Raw genomic sequence first — 21,531 nt, 5'->3', positions numbered from 1 at the left:
GCAGAAGAAAAGAAATCATAAAGATCAGATCAGAAATAAATGAAAAAGAAGTGAAGGAAATGATAGCAAAGATCAATAAAACTAAAAGCTGGTTCTTTGAGAAGATAAACAAAACTGATAAACCTTTAGCCAGACTCATCGAGAAAAAGAGAGAGAGGACTCAAATCAATTGAATTAGAAATGAAAAAGAAGTTACAATGGACACTGCAGAAATACAAAGGATCATAAGAGACTACTACAAGCAATTGATGCAGAAAAAGCTTTTGACAAAATTCAACACCCGTTTATGATAAACACTCTCCAGAAACTGGGCACAGAGGTAACCTACCTCAACATAATAAAGGCCATATATGACAAACCCACAGCAAACATCATTCTCGATGGTGAAAAACTGAAACCATTTCCTCTAAGATCAGGAACAAGACAAGTGTGTCCACTCTCACCAGTATTATTCAACATAATGTTTGAAGTTTTAGCCACAGAAATCAGAGAATAAAAAGAAATAAAAGGAATCCAAATCAGAAAAGAAGAAGTAAAGCTGTCACTGTTTACAGATGACATGATACTATACATAGAAAATCTTAAAGATGCCACCAGAAAACTACCAGAGCTAATCAATGAATTCGGTAAAGTTGCAGGATACAAAATTAATGCAGAGAAATCTCTTGCACTCCTATGCACTATCAATGAAAGATCAGAAAGAGAAATTAAGGAAACAATCCCATTCACCACTGTAGCAAAAATAATGAAATACCTAGGAATAAACCTACCTAAGGAGGCAAAAGACCTGTACTCAGAAAACTATAAGACACTGATGAAAGAAATCAAACATGACACAAACGGATGAAGAGATATACCATGTTTGTGGATTGGGAGAATCAATATTGTGAAAATGACTATACTACCCAAGGTAATCTACAGATTCAATGCAATTCCTATTAAATAACCCATGGCATTTTTCACAGAACTAGAAAAAAAAATCTTAAGATTTGTATGGAGACACAAAAGACCCCAAATAGCCAAAGCAATCATGAGAAAAGAACCCCAAAAAACACAAAACAATAAAATGGAGCTGGAGGAATCAGGCTCCCTGACCTCAGACTATACTACAAAGCTACAGTAATCAAGGCAGTATGGTACTGGCACAAAAACAGAAATAGAGATCAATGGAACAGGATAGAAAGCCCAGAGATAAAACCAAGCACATATGGTCACCTAATCTATGACAAAGGAGGCAAGAATATACAATGGAGAAAAGACAGTCTCTTCATTAAGTGGTGCTGGGAAAACCGGACAATTACATGTAAAAGAATGAAATTAAGACACTCCATAACACCATACACAATAATAGACTTAAAATGGATTAAAGACCTAAATTTAAGACCTGACACAATAAAACTCTGAGAGGACAACATAGGCAGAACACTCTTTTACATAAATCACAGCAAGATCTTTTCTGACCCACCTTCTAAAGTAATGGAAATAAAAACAAAAGTAAACAAATGGGACCTAATTAAAGTTAAAGCTTCTGCACAACAAGGGAAACCATAAACAATATGAAAAGACAACCCTCAGAATGGGAGAAAATAAGTGCAAATGGATCAAGGGATAAAGGATTAGTCTCCAAAATATACAAGCCACTCATGCAGCTCAATATCAAAAAAACAAACAACCCAATCAAAAAATGGGCAGAAGACCTAAATAGACATTTTTCCAAAGAAGACAGACAGATGGCCAAAAATGTACATGAAAAGATGCTCAACATCACTAATTATTAGAGAAATGCAAATCAAAATACAATGAGGCATCAACTCACACCGGTCAGAATGGCCACCATCAAAAAATCTACAAACAGTAAATGCTGGAGAGGGTATGGATGTAAGGGAATCCTCTTGCACTATTGGTGGGAATGTAAATTGATACAGCCACTATGGACAACAGTATGGAGGTTCCTTAAGACTCTAAAAATAGAATTACCATATGACCCAGCAATCCCACTACTGGGCATATACCCTGAGAAAACCAGAACTCAAAAAGACACATGCACCCCAATGTTCATTGCAGCACTATTTACAGTAACAAGGTCATGGAATCAACCTAAGTGTCCATTGACAGATAAATGGATAAAGAAGATGTGGTACATATATACAATGGAATATTACTCAGTCATGAAAGGAATGAAATTGGGTCAATTGTAGAGATGTGGATGGACCTAGAGACTGTTACACAGAGTGAAGTAAGTCAGAAAGAGAAAAACAAATATTGTATATTAACTCATATATGCAGAATCTAGAAAAATGGTACAGATTAACCTGTTTGCAAGGCAGAAATAGAGACATAGACGTAGAGAACAAATGTATGGACACCAAGTGGGGAAAGGGGGCTTGGGCTGAATTGAAAGATTGGGATTGACATACATACACTAACATGTATAAAATAGATAATTAATGAGAACCTGCTCTATAGCACAGGGAACTCCACCTCGTTGTAGAGTAGAAACTAACATAACATTGTAAAGCAACTATACATCAGTTAAAAAAATATATAAAGACAACAAATAATTTTTTCAGTAAAACAATTTCTAACTATTAAAGCAGAAACACATCAATGTAATCATTGTTCCATCTAGAAATAAAGAGATATATTTTATTGGGTAGTGAATTAGAAACGTTAGCCAAGTCTTCCACTAGTATATCTCTTTAAAGAAATCTTTTCATCCTTAGAATAATGTAAGCATCAAGTAACTTTTTCTCAGCCTTCATTATCATTGATAAACATCACTATGAAGAAACCCTGTGGAGAGGGGGATGGGGAGAATGTACAGAGAAGAGGAGGTAAAGAGCTAAAGAACCTGTTTTCAGCTGAAAACCAACATGCTTGATGAAATGGAACCCAAACTGATAGGAATGTATTGTCACCCACACAATTTCTTATCCAGTCACATGAAAGATGAAGCTGGGAACCACACTTCATGAAAGATAAATACCTCTGAACTATTTGATTTGTTGAGCTCAGTGGAGAAAATTTTCCACATGCTTGCATGGTTTTCATTGTTTTTTTCCCCTCTGGTTATGTAGAATGCTGTCTTCCCTTATCCAAGCTGCTGATTGCTTATTAAAGGCATAAGGTGGAACAGATCTCTCCATGTGAGACACACCAACCTAACCCTCAGAGGGTTCTCATCAGTACTGGGAGAAAGATGCTCCACGACAATGCATTGCCCTGACATTTGGTTGAAAGACATTCATGGTTCTGTACAACACCCAAGGGTACTATTGTGCTGCAGAGTTGAGGCTGAGTGATTTTCTTCAAAGAGAGAAGAGGGGATTTCAGGCAAAGTTTAGGCTTTGGTACAAACTAATTAAAAAGTAACCATAAGGAAGAGAGGGTGAAATCCTAATCATTATAACTATAATGGAATTCACTCTTTTTAATTGTGTCCCAATGTGGCTGTTTTTCTAGAACAAATCATTTTTCATAGTTTAAATATCATGAAATTTTATCAAATACTCATGTGCATTTTTATGGGTGAAGAAAGTCATTTTAATAGTATATTTTAATGATGGAATTAAATAATGGCTCTGACTCCAAAATTCAATAGCGTTAGGTTATCATAAGATAGATGATAAAATATTCATTTCTTTGTAATTAGTCTGAGTTAGAGGTAAAATGAGAAAAAGAACTGTAACCGTTTTCTGGTTTAAGAAGGATGCTTTCTACCAAAGTGGAAGAGTAAATGCACTGTGTTTAATAAAGAACACAAGGTCATAAAACATAGCTACTTCCCTAATCTGCTGTCCAAGTGTCAATTTGTCTGCAAGCAAATATCACCAGTTAGGGCCCACACTGTTTCATCACATATTTTATTACTATCCCATGTTTATTTTAGTTTTCACATAGCCTGCAGTTCAAAAGCACAAATTCTTTGAAACCTAACTATCCTCCCACCCCCTGCCATAATTATGGGGAATTTGAGATTATGGCTTAGTTGTTGACTTTTTATCCACTATAAAGTTAAAGTTCTTTATGTTTTCTGTGTCATAAACCCCTTTGAGAATTTGAAAAAAGACATAGATGTCTTCTCTAGAAAGAAACCTCCACACATTTGCAGACTGACATTAAATTTGCATATAGTATCCAGGAGTTCATGGGCTCCTCAGCATGCATCTTTGGACTCCAGAATGAGAGCAACCGATTCAAAAAGTAGATGGTTATTTCCAACTTGGAGTGAATTCGGGGAGTTGAGTGGAAATTCAAGATGAGGGAGAAATAAAAAGACTTCTTAGTTTTTCTGGATTTAAATATTTATAGATTGGTTTTAAAATGAAGTTCTAGGATCCTAAACATACCCATACCCAAATATAATTTTAAAGTGATGATTTCTTGGTACCATGTCTCTAAAAGGCAAATTGGTGATATGTATCAACAGCCTTAACAATGTTCATAGATTTTGGTGCAGCGATTCCAATTTCAGAAATCTATCCTGAGGAAATATTCAGAGATGGAGACAAAGGTCTATGTCCAAGGAAGTTTATTACAGTATTATTTATGAAAACAAGAATTTGGAAACAACTTAGATGTTTAGGGGAAAAAAGTGATGGCAATTAAATTAATTGCACCTATGCAATAAATTATTTGCAGCTATCAAAATTTATGTTTTACAAACAAACAAACTCATAGAAAAAGAGGCCTGATTTGTGGTTACCAGAGGCAGGGGATGGAGGGGTGGGGGGTTGGGGTAATTGGATGAAGGCAAAAAAAATTGAGAAAGAAAAGAAGCTATGTAAAAAATGAAACTTTGCAATCTCTGTTTATAGACATACTATTATTTTTGAAAAATAAAACTATTGAAAACAAACAAAAATTTATGTTTTAATAAGAACATTTAATGGCATGGGCAACTACTTAATATCTAAAGTCTGGTTAAAATGGATAAAACTTATTTACATTATCTAGAGTACAGAATTAAAAATTGATGGGAGTGGGTTTTAAAAACTGTACAAGGACCTAATGAAACTTAAAAGCTTTTGCACAGCAAAGGAAACCATAAACAAGATGAAAAGACAACCTTCAGAATGGGAGAAAATTTTTGCAAATGAAGCAACTGACAAAGGATTAATCTCCAAAATTTACAAGCAGCTCATGCAGCTGAATAACAAAATAACAAACAACCCAATCCAAAAATGGGCAGAAGACCTAAATAGATATTTTTTTCAAAGAAGATATACAGATTGCCAACAAACACATGAAAGATTGCTCCACATCACTAATAATCAGAGAAATTCAAATCAAAACTACAATGAGGTATCACCTCACACTGGTCAGAATGGCCATCATCAAAAAATCTACAAACAATAAATGCTGGAGAGGGTGTGGAGAAAAGGAACACTCTTGCACTGTTGGTGGGAATGTGAATTGATACAGCCACTATGGAGAACAGTATGAAGGTTCCTTAAAAAACTACAAATAGAACTACCATACGACACAGCAATCCTACTACTGGACATATACCCTGAGAAAACCATAATTCAAAAAGAGTCATGTACCAAAATGTTCATTGCAGCTCTATTTACAATAGCCAGGACATGGAAGCAACCTAAGTGTCCATCGACAGATGAATGGATAAAGAAAATGTGGCACATATATACAATGGAATATTACTCAGCCATAAAAAGAAACGAAACTGAGTTATTTGTAGTGAGGTGGATAGACTTAGAATCTGTCCTACAGAGTGAAGTAAGTCAGAAAGAGAAAAATACTGTATGCTAACACATATATATGGAATCTAAAAAAAAAAAAAAAGTGGTTCTGAAGAACCTAGGGGTAGGATAGGAATAAAGATGTAGATGTAGAGAATGGACTTGAGGACATGGGGAGGGAAGTGTAAGCTGGGACGAAGTGAGAGCGTGACATGGACATATATACACTACCAAATGTAAAATAGGTAGCTAGTGGGAAGCAGCCGCATAGAACAGGGAGATCAGCTTGGTGAATTGTGACCACCTAGAGGGGTGGGATAGGGAGGGTGGGAGGGAGACACAAGAAGGAGGAGATATGGAGATATATGTATATGTATAGCTGATTCACTTTGTTATAAAGCAGAAACACACAACTGTAAAGCAGTTATACTCCAATAAAGATGTTAAAAAAAAGCTATACATGTGTAAATGTTGGGATTGCACATTATTTAAAATTTTTTCGTCTCTATATTTCCATATTTTTCAAGTGGTTTTACAATGAATTGTTTTATTTCATTAATTGAATAAACCAATATTCATTGTATGCCTATTATGTGCTAGATACTATGCTATGCATATATCTAAGTAATGTTAGCACTGTTAGGAGAAAATAAAACAAATGAAACCTGTATGTTTCATCTAAAACACCCATAAGACACCTGAAATTTCTCTTGTACTGATTCCTGTGTATGTTTTACCTACCCATTATGATGTAACTTCTTGTAGGGTAGAGGATTGCATTTAACCCACATTTATTGGGTATTTTTTTGTATTGGGCACTGTTCTAGGCACTGAACTTGTTCAGCACTTTTTAAAGTTCTCAGCACTACTCAAAGTCCTGTAGAGCACTTTGTAAATTCCTGTTGAATTATATTCTAATGGCAAAGAGAAATACATTTGGACTTTGATATCAACTGAATAAGATCAATCCTAGCTCTTGCTCTTAATAATTTTGAGATAGTGATATCTTACCTCAGTAAGAGTGTTTCTTCTTTTTAAAAATGGAGCTAGTATTACCTACCTCAAAGTGCTGCTGGGGAAATTAAATGAAATAATGCACATAAAATATCCATCATAGTATCAAGCAAGTAGCTGACCTTAATAAGGGTTTCTTTCCCATTCCTTAGCTACAGGTTGAACCATGTGTACCTAGTGCTAGTCAACCATTTTTAATCTACAAAAATGGCAGTTTCATATAGTTCAACCTAATAATAACTGATAGATATGTTATATAGTAGGGCCCTTGATGAATTATATAGAGAAGGTATAACTACAGATTGGAACAGAGAGGAAGAGCTTGATATAACTATGATGAAATAATTCAATGAAATTCTGAGAACTCAAGATGTTGCCTAATTTTAATCTGGGGATATCATTCATACCAGCTATGTTTTAAAAACAAAAAGAGCAGTGATCCAGGAAACCATATGCACTACTGAGGGGTGGGGAATGTCTTCTTAACTAAGACTGGAAACCTGTAAGAAAAGTCAGACCTATTTGACCACATAAAACTTTAAAAAATCATATTAAAATACTATGAATAATATTAATTGATTGATTGATTGATTGTGTTTCATCCCTAGAATGTGAGGTTCTAGAGGGAAGGGATTTTTGTCTAATTTGTTCACTGTTAAATCCTCAGTAAATAGAATAATGAATGTCAGGCACATAGTAGGTATCATTACCAACAAAATACTATAAGCAAAGTCAACAAGTAAATAATAGATGTGGAACAAATATTTACAATGAGAGAACAAAGGATTAATATTTCAAATGCAAAAGAATCCTGAAAAATTAACAAGATGGGGACATGAAACATAGGAAAATAGGAGTTCCAATATCCAAGGAGTATATGAAAATATTCTCAAACTAATACATAGCATTAATACTTCAGACTTGCAAAAATTAAAAAGACTGACAACTTGTATTGTTGATAGGAATGTGGGGGCAAGTGTACTACCATACAGGGCTGGTGAGAAGATGAATTGCCTCAGCTACTGTTGGGATGCAATCTGATGAATTCTGTTAAAATTTAAAATGCATATACATTTTGATCCACAAAAGTTTCTTCTGGGCATCTGTTCCATAGCAATGAAAGCAAAAATACCATTATAACTTACATACAGAGATGTTTATTGCAGCATTATTTTAGAGGCATAAAAGAAAAAAGTAGAAACAAAGAGATTGCCTGCCCATCAATAATGGAATATTTGAATAAATTATGACATATTACAATATAAAATTCTATGCAAACATTAGAAAGAAAGTCATTGTTGAGAAAATACAAGATTCAAAAATACAGATTCCAATTTTTGCAAAATAATGACAAACCTCTCTATGCGTATGTGTACTTCTATATAGTATGAATATGTATGTAGTTATTTACTTATGAATACATGAGCATAAAGGGTAATATGAAAGCATATACAGTAGGTTGTTAACATGGGTAACTTCATGTCTATGAGGAGATAATGTGGATTGAGAGAGGGGTACATGGGAAAGGAAAAGCTAAAGCAAAATAAAAACTGCATTAAAAAAAACAGGATGTATGATATGATCACACATCTTGAGTTTATGTAAAATTATATGTGACTGTTTACATGTACAAGTAATTTAAAAGAAAAAAGTAACAGAGCAATGGGAAGTTAGTTTCACTGAGCCTCTGGCCGTTTCAGCGCAGCCTACATGTCTTGGTACGGCCATAAAGAGCACTGTAATTCGACATTGACATGGAAAATAACACAAGGCAGCAGTGCCACGCCCACTGTGAGGGGTGGAGAAGGATGCAGTCATGAGATGAATCAAAATGAGTTAAGAAAACCCAAAGAACAAGCTTCTGCAGACCATAGAAAAAGTCAACTAGCAGAAAAAAACCAAAGTAGAAGATAATAAAGACCTCCTCTCTGAAGCACATTTGTTAGAGGCTGATGCTAGACTCTAGTTAAACTCCATGACAGAGAGAAGCCCTGAAGAGAAGAGGAAGACTTGAACTCTGTCTCCCACTGGCTGATTCCTAAGGTATATTCAAGCTTGAAAAGTCCATGATTGCAGAATTGCAATGGGAATGCTCTAACATTTAGGATACATACATAGAATTTTGGAGCTGGATGGGCTTTGGAGAGGATTGTCTAGTAGTAGGTCCAAAAGGTTCTTTAATTTAAATTTTTTTATTGTTGTGAAATATATCTAACATAAAATTTACCATTTTAACCATTTTTAAGCATACATTTGAGTGGCGTTAAGTACATTCACGGTGTTGTGTCAAATGTCTCATTTCAGTGGGCCAACTGGGGGACACTGGGTGAGGGTATACAAGACCTTTCTGTGTTTTCTTTGCAACTTCCCATAAATTTATAATTACTTCAAGTTTTTAAATTTTTTTTTTAATGGAGTGCTTGTGTGTGCTTCAGGAGCTTCCCTGCTGGTGCAGGAGAGGCAGCATGAGGAAGATTCCAGGCGTAACCTCTACTGCCCAGCTTCACTCGGAGCGACTTCGCTTCATCTCCTTCACATGCTGTGGTGCTACAGGAGATTTCTGAAGTTTCATGTTAAGAAACAGGTCCATTATAAAAAATAGTTTTGAAAACTGCTGACTCTATTATTTTACTGGTAAAGAAAGATTAGTTTTCCAATGTTGCTAAGCTAATAAATGACAGCTAGGATGCAATTTCTGGTCTGCTGACTCCTGGTCTGGTCCTCCCTACGCTATACAATTGCCTCCATTGAAAAATGAAGATTTTTCCCTTCCCAGCTCTGCCACCATTTATCACAAGCTAAAGTGAACATCTTCAGATAGCAACACAGGTAATGTGTGTATTATAGACATGGAAGAAACTGTAGTTGAGAACAAATCGAGAGGCTCAGAAACCTAGGATATCAGATACCAGTATCTCCAAGTTTGTAACCTCAATCAAGTATGCTTTAGTCCTGAAAGTATATGCAGTGAAAGATAATATACCTGACCTGGGTCTCAGAGGAATTTAAGAGAAAAATAAATGAATGCCTGTTTTTCAATTCAATTAGCAAATATTTAATAAGTGTCCACTAAGTGCCAGGGACCATGACAGACACTTGGGATGCGATGGTAAGAAAACAAGACACGGCCTTTTCTCTCATGAGCTCACTGCCCGCGAGGATGGAATACACAGTTATTAATCCAGTAATCAAACTAATGAATAGATATTTCCACTGAGTTAGAGGAGAAAAAGGGATGAAACCTAGTACAATTAACATGTTATAAACAGAAAATGACCTAAAAACGGTCAGAGCAAGCTTCCCTGAAGTGGTTTGAACTGAATCCACAAGATAAGTGAGCGTTAACAGGATGTGTTTGTGAAAAGCTACTTGTAAATAAAATTATAACTTAATTATTTATTAGGGAGGCTTTACTTTTTTTTTAAACATCTTCATTGGAGTATAATTTCTTTACAATGGTGTGTTAGTTTCTGCTGTATAACAAAGTGAATCAGTTATACATATACATATATCTCCATATCTCCTCCCTCTTGCATCTCCCTCCCACACCCCCTATCCCAGGGAGGCTTTATTGAAAAGATAACTTTTGTAGAGAAGACAGTATTGTTTGGGTTGAGCAAATATACTACCTTCCTACTGTCATGCTCCCTAGCACTCAACCAATCAAATTCAGCATTCTTTTCTGATAAATACTGATACACCATCATGATAGAGGTTTTAGACAGCCCTTGCCAAGCAATCATATTTGGCACTCAAAATGAAATGTATTTTCCATCTTAGGTATAGTGAAAAAATATCTCTGGCCTCAAATTTGGAAGTTCTGATTTGTAGATGCATGGCTTCAACTAATGATATAAGGGGACCGGCCAACATACAGGCCATTCACCTCAGTCCCTGTGGGGGTTACTTTTATGTGTCAACTTATTTGGGCTAAGGGATGCCCAGATAGCTGGTAAAATGTTATGTGTCTGTGTCTGTGAGGGTGCCTCTAGAAGAGACTAGTATTTGAATCAGTAGATTGAGCAAAGAGGATAACCTTCACCAAGGTGGATCGGCATTCCACCTAAAGCCTGAGTAAAACAAAAAGATGGAGGAAGGGTGAACTTGCTCTGTCTGCTTGAGCTGAGACATACATCTTCTCTTGCCCTCAAACATCAGCGCTTCTGGCTCTTGCACTCAGACTGGGACTTAGACAATCAGCTCCCAATTCTCAGGTGTTTGGACTTGAATTCAATTACATCACCAGCTTTCCCGGTTCTCCAGCTTGCAGACTGCAGCTTGTGGGACTTCATGGTCTCTAAAGCCATGTGAACCAATTTCTATAATGAATACACATATCTTATTGGTTCTATTTCTTTGAAGAACCCTGACGAATACAATCCCCAAAGAAACAACAAATACTGCTACCCAATCTTATAAACTCCATGAGGGAGTCTATGGGGTGAGCCCTCTTTGAATTCTACCCTCAATTTATGGGTGGGAGGGTTAGCCCAGAAAATGTGTCCTTGGGCAGTACCATTTGTGAATTTGCCTGGGGAATTACAAAAGTATTTTGCTGAGACTTGCAAAACTAAAACTAAGAAGACTGCAAGTATCAAAGGCGTTAAATTTCAAGACAGAAGGTCTGATATTAAAACTTTACAGAGATATTGTTGGCACATAACTTAAAATTTGTGGGTACTCTCTCCTCTTCAGATCACAGCGCCGTGGCAACGTTCTCGGAACAGTAAAGAACCGATTATACCTCAAACTTTGGCTGATTTGGAATATGGCTGCTTTCAAGAACTTCTGTTTATTTTGGGCTTGAAAATGAATATTAACATCATTTTTATAGTTTTTCTCCTAACCTCTACTATCTGTAAGAATGTGTGCTTGCCAACTGAAGTTTTGCCAATCATAATACTCCAGCAGCTGGCAGAGGAATACTGGATTTCAAAAATTTTTTCTTTTTAAAATTTTTATCTCAACACATGGTAATATCTTTAACACTGGATGTTTACAATTGAATAAGATGTTTTTCATATCCCACATTCTCTTTAGAGCCGCCCTGGTACCCTTTCACCTTAATACCTTTGTTACCATCAGCACAGTCCTAGTAAGATGGTCCATGGGCTCCAGTGTGAACTTGTCCTCAGTCTGTCTAGTTGAAGAGACAGACACTTGATTCAGGATGAAATTTTTGTGCTTTTCACTTCTATAATCTTATGATGGATAATTGTCATTATGCTAATAATAATAATTGTCATTAGCATTTGATTACGTACCTTACCCAGCTACACATTCATCAACTGCAGTCTTTCATATCAGTGCCAAATTGTATGAGTACAGAGGGGATTTCAATTTAATAGGTGTAAAGGATGCTAATAGTAAGTTCACTAAGTGTGTTGGCAAATGAGTCAAAATGACACAAGTAACTCTGGATGTTGGCACAATTTCATTTACTCCAAAGAAAAATGAAGGTTGTATCTTCTGTTTATCTATTGTTGTTTTTACCTTCCTCTCCTCCCTTAAGCTCTCAGTTTGAGAGGTGTAGAGGAGTGGAAAGGCAAAAGTTAGATAGTGGTGCTCATCAACGTTTAGGATGTGAATATATATATATATATATATTGCTTTGGGTGCATATATCAAGAGTGTCAATGCACAGAGGCAGAGCAGAGCTACTCCTGTGGCCTACACACTTAGGAAGCTGCATTTGCATATCTGAGTGTGCGTGTGTATGAGTGTGGTGTGTGTGTGTGTGGTGGGTATGTGTGTGTGGTGAGTATGTGTGAGTGTGTGTGTGTGGTGAGTATGTGTGAGTGTGTGGTATGTGTGACTGTGTGTGGTGGCTATGTGTATGTGTGTGTGGTGAGTATGTGTGTGTGTGTGTGTGGTGATTATGTGTGAGTGTGTGTGGTGGATATTTGTATGTGTGTGTGGTGAGTATGTGTGAGTGTGTGTGTGGTGATTATGTGTGAGCGTGTGTGTGATGGGTATGTGTATGTCATGTGATGAGTATGTGTATGTGGTGAGTGAGTGTGTGTGTGTGGTGGCTGGCTATGCTCATTAATCTGATCACTCTTGCTTGCTGATCCACCTGTCGGTGTTTGCTGCTTTGTTGTCACTTCCCTGCAGAGTTGTCTCTTCTTTTTTGTCCATTGCTTCTCCCATCAGCTGACTACTGATCAAACCTCAGGGAAACATAACATGCACTCAGCTCCCTGTGGTAAAATGTTGAAATGCAAGACTCACGCAATTGAAACCCCAGACAACTCTGCACCTGTGAGAGGCAGCCCACCCAGTGTTCACACAGGTGTCTTTTTTTAACCTCTTTATTGGGGTATAATTGCTTTACAATGGTGTGTTAGTTTCTGCTTTATAACAAAGTGAATCAATTATACATATACATATGTTCCCATATCTCTTCCCTCTTGTGTCTCCCTCCCTCCCACCCTCCCTATCCCAACCCTCCAGGCGGTCACAAAGCACCGAGCTGATCTCCCTGTGCTATGTGGCTGCTTCCCACTAGCTATCTACCTTACATTTGGTAGGGTATATATGTCCATGCCTCTCTCTCACTTTGTCACAGCTCACCCTTCCCCCTCCCCATATCCTCAAGTCCATTCTCTAGTAGGTTTGTGTCTTTATTCCTGTCTTACCCCTAGGTTATTCATGACATTTTTTTCCTTAAATTCCATATATATATGTTAGCATACGGTATTTGTTTTTCTCCTTGTGACTTACTTCACTCTGTATGACAGACTCTAGGTCTATCCACCTCATTACAAATAGCTCGATTTCATTTCTTTTTATGGCTGAGTAATATTCCATTGTATATATGTGCCACATCTTCTTTATCCATTCAATTAATGATGGGCACTTAGGTTGTTTCCATCTCCAGCCTATTGTAAATAGAGCTGCAATGAACATTTTGGTACATGACGCTTTTTGAATTATGGTTTTCTCAGGGTATATGCCCAGTAGTGGGATTGCTGGGTCATATGGTAGTTCTATTTGTAGTTTTTTAAGGAACCTCCAGAGTGTTGTCCATAGTGGCTGAACCAATTCACATTCCCACCAGCACTGCAAGAGTATTCCCTTTTCTCCACACCCTCTCCAGCATTTATTGTTTCTAGATTTTTTGATGATGGCCATTCTGACTGGTGTGAGATGATATCTCATTGTAGTCTTGATTTGCATTTCTCTAATGATTAATGATGTTGAGCATTCTTTCATGTGTTTGTTGGCAGTCTGTATATCTTCTTTGGAGAAATGTCTATTTAGGTCTTCTGCCCATTTTTGGATTGGGTTGTTTGTTTTTTGTTATTGAGCTGCATGAGCTGCTTGTAAATTTTGGAAATTAATCTTTTGTCAGTTGCTTCATTTGCAAACATTTTCTCCCATTCTGAGGGTTGTCTTTTGGTCTTATTTACGGTATTCTTTGCTGTGCAAAAGCTTTGAAGTTTCATTAGGTCCCATTTGTTTATTTTTGTTTTTATTTCCATTTCTCTAGGAGCTAGGTCAAAAAGGATCTTGCTGTGATTTATGTCATAGAGGGTTCTGCCTATGTTTTCCTCTAAGAATTTGATAGTTTCTGGCCTTACATTTAGGTCTTTAATCCATTTTGAGGTTATTTTTATGTATGGTGTTAGGGAGTGATCTAATCTTATACTTTTACATGTACCTCTCCAGTTTTCCCAGCACCACTTATTGAAGAGGCTGTCCTTTCTTCACTGTACATTCCTGCCTCCTTTATCAAAGATAAGGTGACCATATGTGCATGGGTTTATCTCTGGGCTTTCTATCCTGTTCCATTGATCTATCTTTCTGTTTTTGTGCCAGTACCATACTGTCTTGATTACTGTAGCTTTGTAGTATAGTCTGAAGTCAGGGAGCATGATTCCTCCAGCTCTGTTTTTCGTTCTCAAGATTACTTTGGTTATTCGGGGTCTTTTGTGTTTCCATACAAATTGTGAAATTTTTTGTTCTAGTTCTGTGAAAAATGCCAGTGGTAGTTTGATAGAGATTGCATTGAATCTGTAGATTGCTTTGGGGAGTAGAGTCATTTTCACAATGTTGATTCTTCCAATCCAAGAACATGGTATATCTCTCCATCTGTTTGTATCATCTTTAATTTCTTTCATCAGTGTCTTATAATTTTCTACAAATGGGTCTTTTGTCTCCTTCGGTAGATTTATTCCTAGGTATTTTATTCTTTTTGTTGCAATGGTAAATAGGAGTGTTTTATTGATTTCACTTTCAGATTTCTCATCTTTAGTGTGTAGGAATGCCAGAGATTTCTGTGCATTAATTTTGTATCCTACAACTTTACCGAATTCATTGATTAGCTCTAGTAGTTTTCTGGTAGCATCTTTAGGATTCTCTATGTATAATATCATGTCATCTGCAAACAGTGACAGCTTTACTTCTTTTCCGATTTGGATTCCTTTTATTTCCTTTTCTTCTCTGATTGCTGTGGCTAAAGCTTCCAAATCTATGTAGAATAAGAGTGGTGAGAGTGGGCAACCTTGTCTTGTTCCTGATCTTAGTGGAAATGGTTTCAGTTTTTCACCATTGAGGGTGATGCTGGCTGTGGGCTTGTCATATATGGCCTTTATTATGTTGAGGAAAGTTCCCTCTATGCCTACTTTTTGCATAGAGAATCAAAAATGGGTGTTGAGTTTTGTCAAAATCTTTCTCTGCATCTACTGAGATGACCATATGGCTTTTCTCCTTCAATTTGTTAATATGGTGTATCACATTGATTGATTTGCATATATTGAAGAATCCTTGCATTCCTGGGATAAAACCCACTTGATCATGGTGTATGATCCTTTTAATGTGCTGTTGGATTCTGTTTGCTAGTATTTTGTTGAGGATTTTTGCATCTATATTCATCAGTGATAATGGCCTGTAGTTTTCTTTTTTTGTGACATCCTTGTCTGGTTTTGGTATCAGGGTGATGGTGGCCTCGTAGAAGGAGTTTGGGAGTGTTCCTCCCTCTGCTATATTTTGGAAGAGTTTGACAAGGATAGGTGTTAGCTCTTCTCTAAATGTTTGATAGAATTCACCTGTGAACCCATCTGGTCCTGGGCTTTTGTTTGTTGGAAGATTTTTAATCACAGTTTCAATTTCAGTGCTTGTGATTGGTCTGTTCATATTTTCTATTTCTTCCTGATTCATTCTTGGCAGGTTGTGCATTTCTAAGAATTTGTCCATTTCTTCCAGGTTGTCCATTTTATTGGCATAGAGTTGCTTGTAGTAATCTCTCATGATCTTTTGTATTTCTGCAGTGTCAGTTGTTACTTCTTCTTTTTCATTTCTAATTCTATTGATTTGAGTCTTCTCCCTTTTTTTCTTGATGAGTCTGGCTAATGGTTTATCTATTTTTTTTATCTTCTCAAAGAACCAGCTTTTACTGTTATTGATCTTTGCTATTGTTTCCTTCATTTCTTTTTCCTTTATTTCAGGTCTGAGTTTTATGATTTCTTTCCTTCTGCTAACTTTGGGATTTTTTGTTCTTCTTTCTCTAATTGCTTTAGGTGCAAGTTTAGGTTGTTTATTCGAGATGTTTCCTGTTTCTTAAGGTGGGCTTGTATTGCTATAAACTTCCCTCTTAGAACTGCTTTTGCTGCATCCCATAGGTTTTGGGCCATCCTGTCTCCATTGTCATTTGTCTCTAGGTATATTTTTATTTCTTCAGTGATCACTTCGTTATTAAGTAGTGTATTGTTTAGCCTCCATGTGTTTGTATTTTTTACAGATCTTTTCCTGTAATTGATATCTAGTCTCATACTGTTGTGGTTGGACAAGGTACTTGATACTATTTCAATTTTCTTAAATTTTCCAAGACTTGATTTGTGACCCAAGATATGATCTATCCTGGAGAATGTTCCATGAGCACTTGAGAAAAATGTGTATTCTGTTGTTTTTGGATGGAGTGTCCTATAAATATCAATTAAGTCAATCTTGTTTAATGTATCATTTAAAGCTTGTGTTTCCTTATGTATTTTCATTTTGCATGATCTGTCCATTGGTGAAAGTGGGGTGTTAAAGTCCCCTACTATGCTTTTGTTACTGTCGATTTCCCCTTTTATGGCTGTTAGTATTTGCCTTATGTATTGAGGTGCTCCTATGTTGGGTGCATAAATATTTACAATTGTTATATCGTCTTCTTGGATTGATCCCTTGATCATTATGTAGTGTCCTTCTTTGTCTCTTGTAATAGTCTTTATTTTAAAGTCTATTTTGTCTGATATGAGAATTGCTACTCTAGCCTTCATTTGGTTTCCATTTGCATGGAATACCTTTTTCCATCCCCGTACTTTCAGTCTGTATGTGTCGCTAGGTCTGAAGTGGGTCTCTTGTAGACAGCATATATATGGGTCTTGTTTTTGTATCCATTCAGCCTATCTGTGTCTTTTGGTGGGAGCATTTAGTCCATTTACAATCAAGGTAATTATTGATATGTATGTTCCCATTCCCATTTTCTAAATTGTTTTGGGTTCGTTATTGTAGGTCTTTTCCTTCTCTTGTGTTTCTTGCCTTGAGAAGTTCCTTTAGCATTTGTTGTAAAGCGGTTTGGTGGTGCTGAACCCTTTCAGCTTTTGCTTGTCTGTAAAGATTTTAATTTCTCCATCAAATCTGAATGAGATCCTTGCTGGGTTGAGTAATTTTGGTTGCAGGTTTTTCTCCTTCATCACTTTCAGTATGTCCTACCACTCCCTTCTGGCTTCCAGAGTTTCTGCAGAAAGATCAGCTTTTAACCTTATGGGGATTCCCTTATGTGTTATTTGTTGTTTTTCCCTTGCTGTTTTTAATATGCTTTCTTTGTATTTAATTTTTGACAGTTTGATTAATATGTGTCTTGGCATATTTCTCCTTGGATTTATCCTGTATGGGACTCTCTGTGCTTCCTGGACTTGATTAACTATTTCCTTTCCCATATTAGGGAAGTTTTCAACTGTAATCTCTTCAAATATTTCCTTAGTCCCTGTCTTTTTCTCTTCTTCTTCTGGAATGCCTATAATTCGAATGTTGGTGTGTTTAATGTTTTACCAGAGGTCTCTGAGACTGTCCTCAGTTCTTTTCATTCTTTTTTCTTTATTCTGCTCTGCAGTAGTTATTTCCACTATTTTATCTTCCAGGTCACTTATCCGTTCTTTTATTTCAGTTATTCTGCTATTGATCCCATCCAGAGTATTTTTCATTTCATTTATTGTGTTGTTCATCGTTGTTTGTTTCTTTCTCTAGGTCCTTGTTAAATGTTTCTTGTACTTTGTTTATTCTATTTCCAAGATTTTGGATCATCTTTACTATCATTATTCTGAATTCTTTTTCAGGTAGACTGCCTATTTCCTCTTTATTTGTTAGGTCTGGTGGGTTTTTATCTTGCTCCTTCATCTGCTGTGTGTTTTTCTGTCTTCTCATTTTGCTTATCTTACTGTGTTTGGGGTCACCTTTTTGCAGGCTGCAGGTTCGTAGTTCCCGTTGTTTTTGTTGTCTGTCCCCAGTGGCTAAGGTTGGTTCAGTGGGTTGTGTAGGCTTCCTGGTGGAGGGGACTAGTGCCTGTGTTCTGGTGGATGAGGCTGGATCTTTTCTGTCTGGTGGGCAGGTCCACATCTGGTGGTGTGTTTTAGGGTGTCTGTGGCCTTATTATGATTTTAGGCAGCCTCTCTGGTAATGGGTTGGGTTGTGTTCCTGTCTTGCTGGTTGTTTGGCATAGGGTGTCCAGCACTGTATCTTGCTGGTCGTTGAGTGAATTTGGGTGCTGGCGTTGAGATGGAGATCTCTGGGAGATTTTCGCTGTTTGATATTATGTGGAGCTTGGATGTCTCTTGTTGACCAGTGTCCTGAAGTTGGCTCTACCACCTCAGAGGCACAGCACTGACTCCTGGCTGCAGCACCAAGAGGCTTTCATCCAAACAGCTCAGAATAAAAGGGAGAAAAAGTAGAGAGAAAGAATTAGTAGAAGTAGGAAGAAAGAAAGAAAGGAAGGAAGGAAGGAAGGAAGGAAGGAAGAAAGAAGAAAAGAAAGAAAGAAAGAAAGAAAGGAAAGAGGGACGGTGGGAGGAAGGAAGGACAGACGGAAGGAAGGAAAAAAGAAAGAAAGAAAGATAAAGTAAAATAAAATAGAGTAAAATATAGTAAAGTTATTAAATTAAAAAATAATTATTAAGAAAAAAATTAAAAGAAAAACACTGGACGGATAGGACCTTAGGACAAATGGTGGAAGCAAAGCTATGTAGACAAAATTTCATACAGAAGCATACACATACACACTCACAAAAATAGGAAAAGGGGAAAAAATCATAAATCTCGTTCTCAAAGTCCACGTCCTCAATTTGGGATGATTCGTTGTCTAAAGGAGGGAAGGAAGGAAAGAAAGAAGATAAAGTAAAATGAAATAGAGTTATTAAAGTTAAAATTAATTATTAATAAAGAAAAAAATTAAAACGACAACAACAACAACAGAAACGGACGGATAGAACCCTAGGACAAATGGTGGAATCAAAGCTATACAGACAAAATCTCACACAGGAGCATACACATACACACTCACAAAAAGAGGAAAAGGGGGAAAAATCATAAATCTTGCTCTCAAAGTCCACCTCCTCAATTTGGGATGATTCGTTGTCTATTCATGTATTCCACAGATGTAGGGCACATCAAGTTGATTGTGGAACTTTAATCCGCTGCTTCTGAGGCTGCTGGGAGAGAATTCCCTTTCTCTTCTTTGTTCTCACAACTCCCAGGGGCTCAGCTTTGGATTTGGCCCCACCTCTGCATTTAGGTCGCTGCAGGGCGTCTATTTTTCGCTCAGACAGGACGGGGTTAAAGGAGCCGCTGATTCGGGGGCTCTGGCTCACTCAGGCCAGGGGGAGGGAGGGGCACGAAGTGCAGGGTGAGCCTGCGGCGGCAGAGGCCAGCGTGACGTTGCACCAGTCTGAGGCTTGCCGTGAGTTTTCCCGGGGAAGTTGTCCCTGGATCCCGGGAACCCGGCAGTGGCGGGCTGCACAGGCTCCCCAGAAAGGAAGTGTGGATAGTGACCTGTGCTCGTACACAGGCTTCTTGGTGGCGGCAGCAGCAGCCTTAGCGTCTCATGCCCGTCTCTGATGTCCGCGCTATTAGCCGCGGCTCATGCCTGTCTCTGGAGCTCCTTTAAGCAGCACTCTTAATCCCCTCTCCTCACGCACCAGATAACAAGGAGGGAAGAAAAAGTCTCTTGCCTCTTCGGCAGCTCCAGACCTTTTCCCGGACTCCCTCCCGGCTAGCCGTGGTGCACTAACCCCTTCAGGCTATGTTCACACCGCCAACCCCAGTCCTCTCCCTGCGCTCCGACCAAAGCCCGAGCCTCAGCTCGCAGCCCCACCTGCCCCGGAGGGTGAGCAGACAAGCCTCTCGGGCTGGTGAGTGCCGGTCGGCACCAATCCTCTGTGTGGGAATCTCCCCGCTTTGCCCTCCGCACCTCTGTTGCTGTGCTCTCCTCTGCGGCTCCGAAGCTCCCCTCCCCTGCCACCCGCAGTCTCCTCCCGCGAAGGGGCTTCCTAGTGTGTGGAAACCTTTTCTCCTTCACAGCTCCCTCCCTCTGGTGCAGGTCCCGTCCCCATTCTTTTGTCTCTGTTTGTTTTTTTTCTTTTGCCCTACCCAGGTACGTGGGGGAATTTCTTGCCTTTTGGGAGGTCTGAGGTCTTCTGCCAGCGTTCAGTAGGTGTTCTGTAGCAGTTGTTCCATGTGTAGATGTATTTCTTGTGTATCTGTGGGGAGGAAGGTGATCTCCATGTCTTACTCTTCCGCCATCTTACCCTCGTCCCCCACAGGTGTCTTTTTATAAACTCTTCCACTTCCCTTCCATTTCAAGTTTGGAAGGTATAAAGGTCCTTGAGAAGGAGCAGCCACTGGTGATAGCACCCCAGCTCTACAGGAAGCTGTTCTGCCCCCTGTTGGGAGTACCTGGTATCTCTGTGAGAGCTTCTTTGGGTGATTGGTAGGATTTGCATTTTTGAAAATCAGTGGTTTTAGAAAGCACAACTTTAACCAAGACGCAAAATAGTTTTAGTTTTTGAGTAATTTAGATAATATGTTACTATGATATTTTGTCAACCTCTTGCTTCCAGGGCTATTTATAAAGCCAGCTGTGTGACTTGGGGATGCCCACTTCCCTCTCTGGACATCAGACTCTACTATAAAATGAATGACTCTAACCACATCAGTGGTTTTCACTCAAGGGCCACTTTGGAGGTCAAAGAAAGGTTCCAGTACTCCACCATCCACCTGAACAGCTCAGCTTCTGCTTGGTTTATGTTTTGAGATTCCTCATAAGATTTAAATTGAGAGAGACAGAAGAAGAAGAAGAAGAAGGAGGAGGAGGAGGAGGAGGAGGAGGGAAGAGAAGAAAGAAGAAGGAAAAGGAGAAAAAAGAAGAGGAGGAGGAGGAAGAGGAAGAAGAAGAAAAAGCATTCTGTGGCTTAAGGTTGTTTGAGAAAACAACTGAACGACATAATTGTAAATATTTTTCCAGCTCAAAGAATCTAGATTCATCCATGAGATATAAGGGGACTTGCAGTACTTGATTACTCACGTATTTTAACAGAGTTATGAAAAAAGGGGAGATGTAGCTTCTAAAGGGTGTCTGTCTTATAACTTGATAGAAACTTGTAGGAGGTGTGAGGGGTGTTGTCACTCAGTTACTAATATCCTGTCTTCCACGGTCTACTCTATATCCTTTGACCTTATGATTGCTTTCTTCTCTGTTGTTTTCCTGACCTTCACCCAAAGATTTCAAAGGAAATTGAAGGAACTCCAGCCACATGGGGTCCCACATGAGCAGGTGGAGACA

The sequence above is a fragment of the Tursiops truncatus genome, chromosome 4 (genome assembly GCF_011762595.2).
Source record: "Tursiops truncatus isolate mTurTru1 chromosome 4, mTurTru1.mat.Y, whole genome shotgun sequence".
NCBI lineage: Eukaryota > Metazoa > Chordata > Mammalia > Artiodactyla > Delphinidae > Tursiops > Tursiops truncatus.
Note: the sequence above shows the minus strand (reverse complement) of the source record.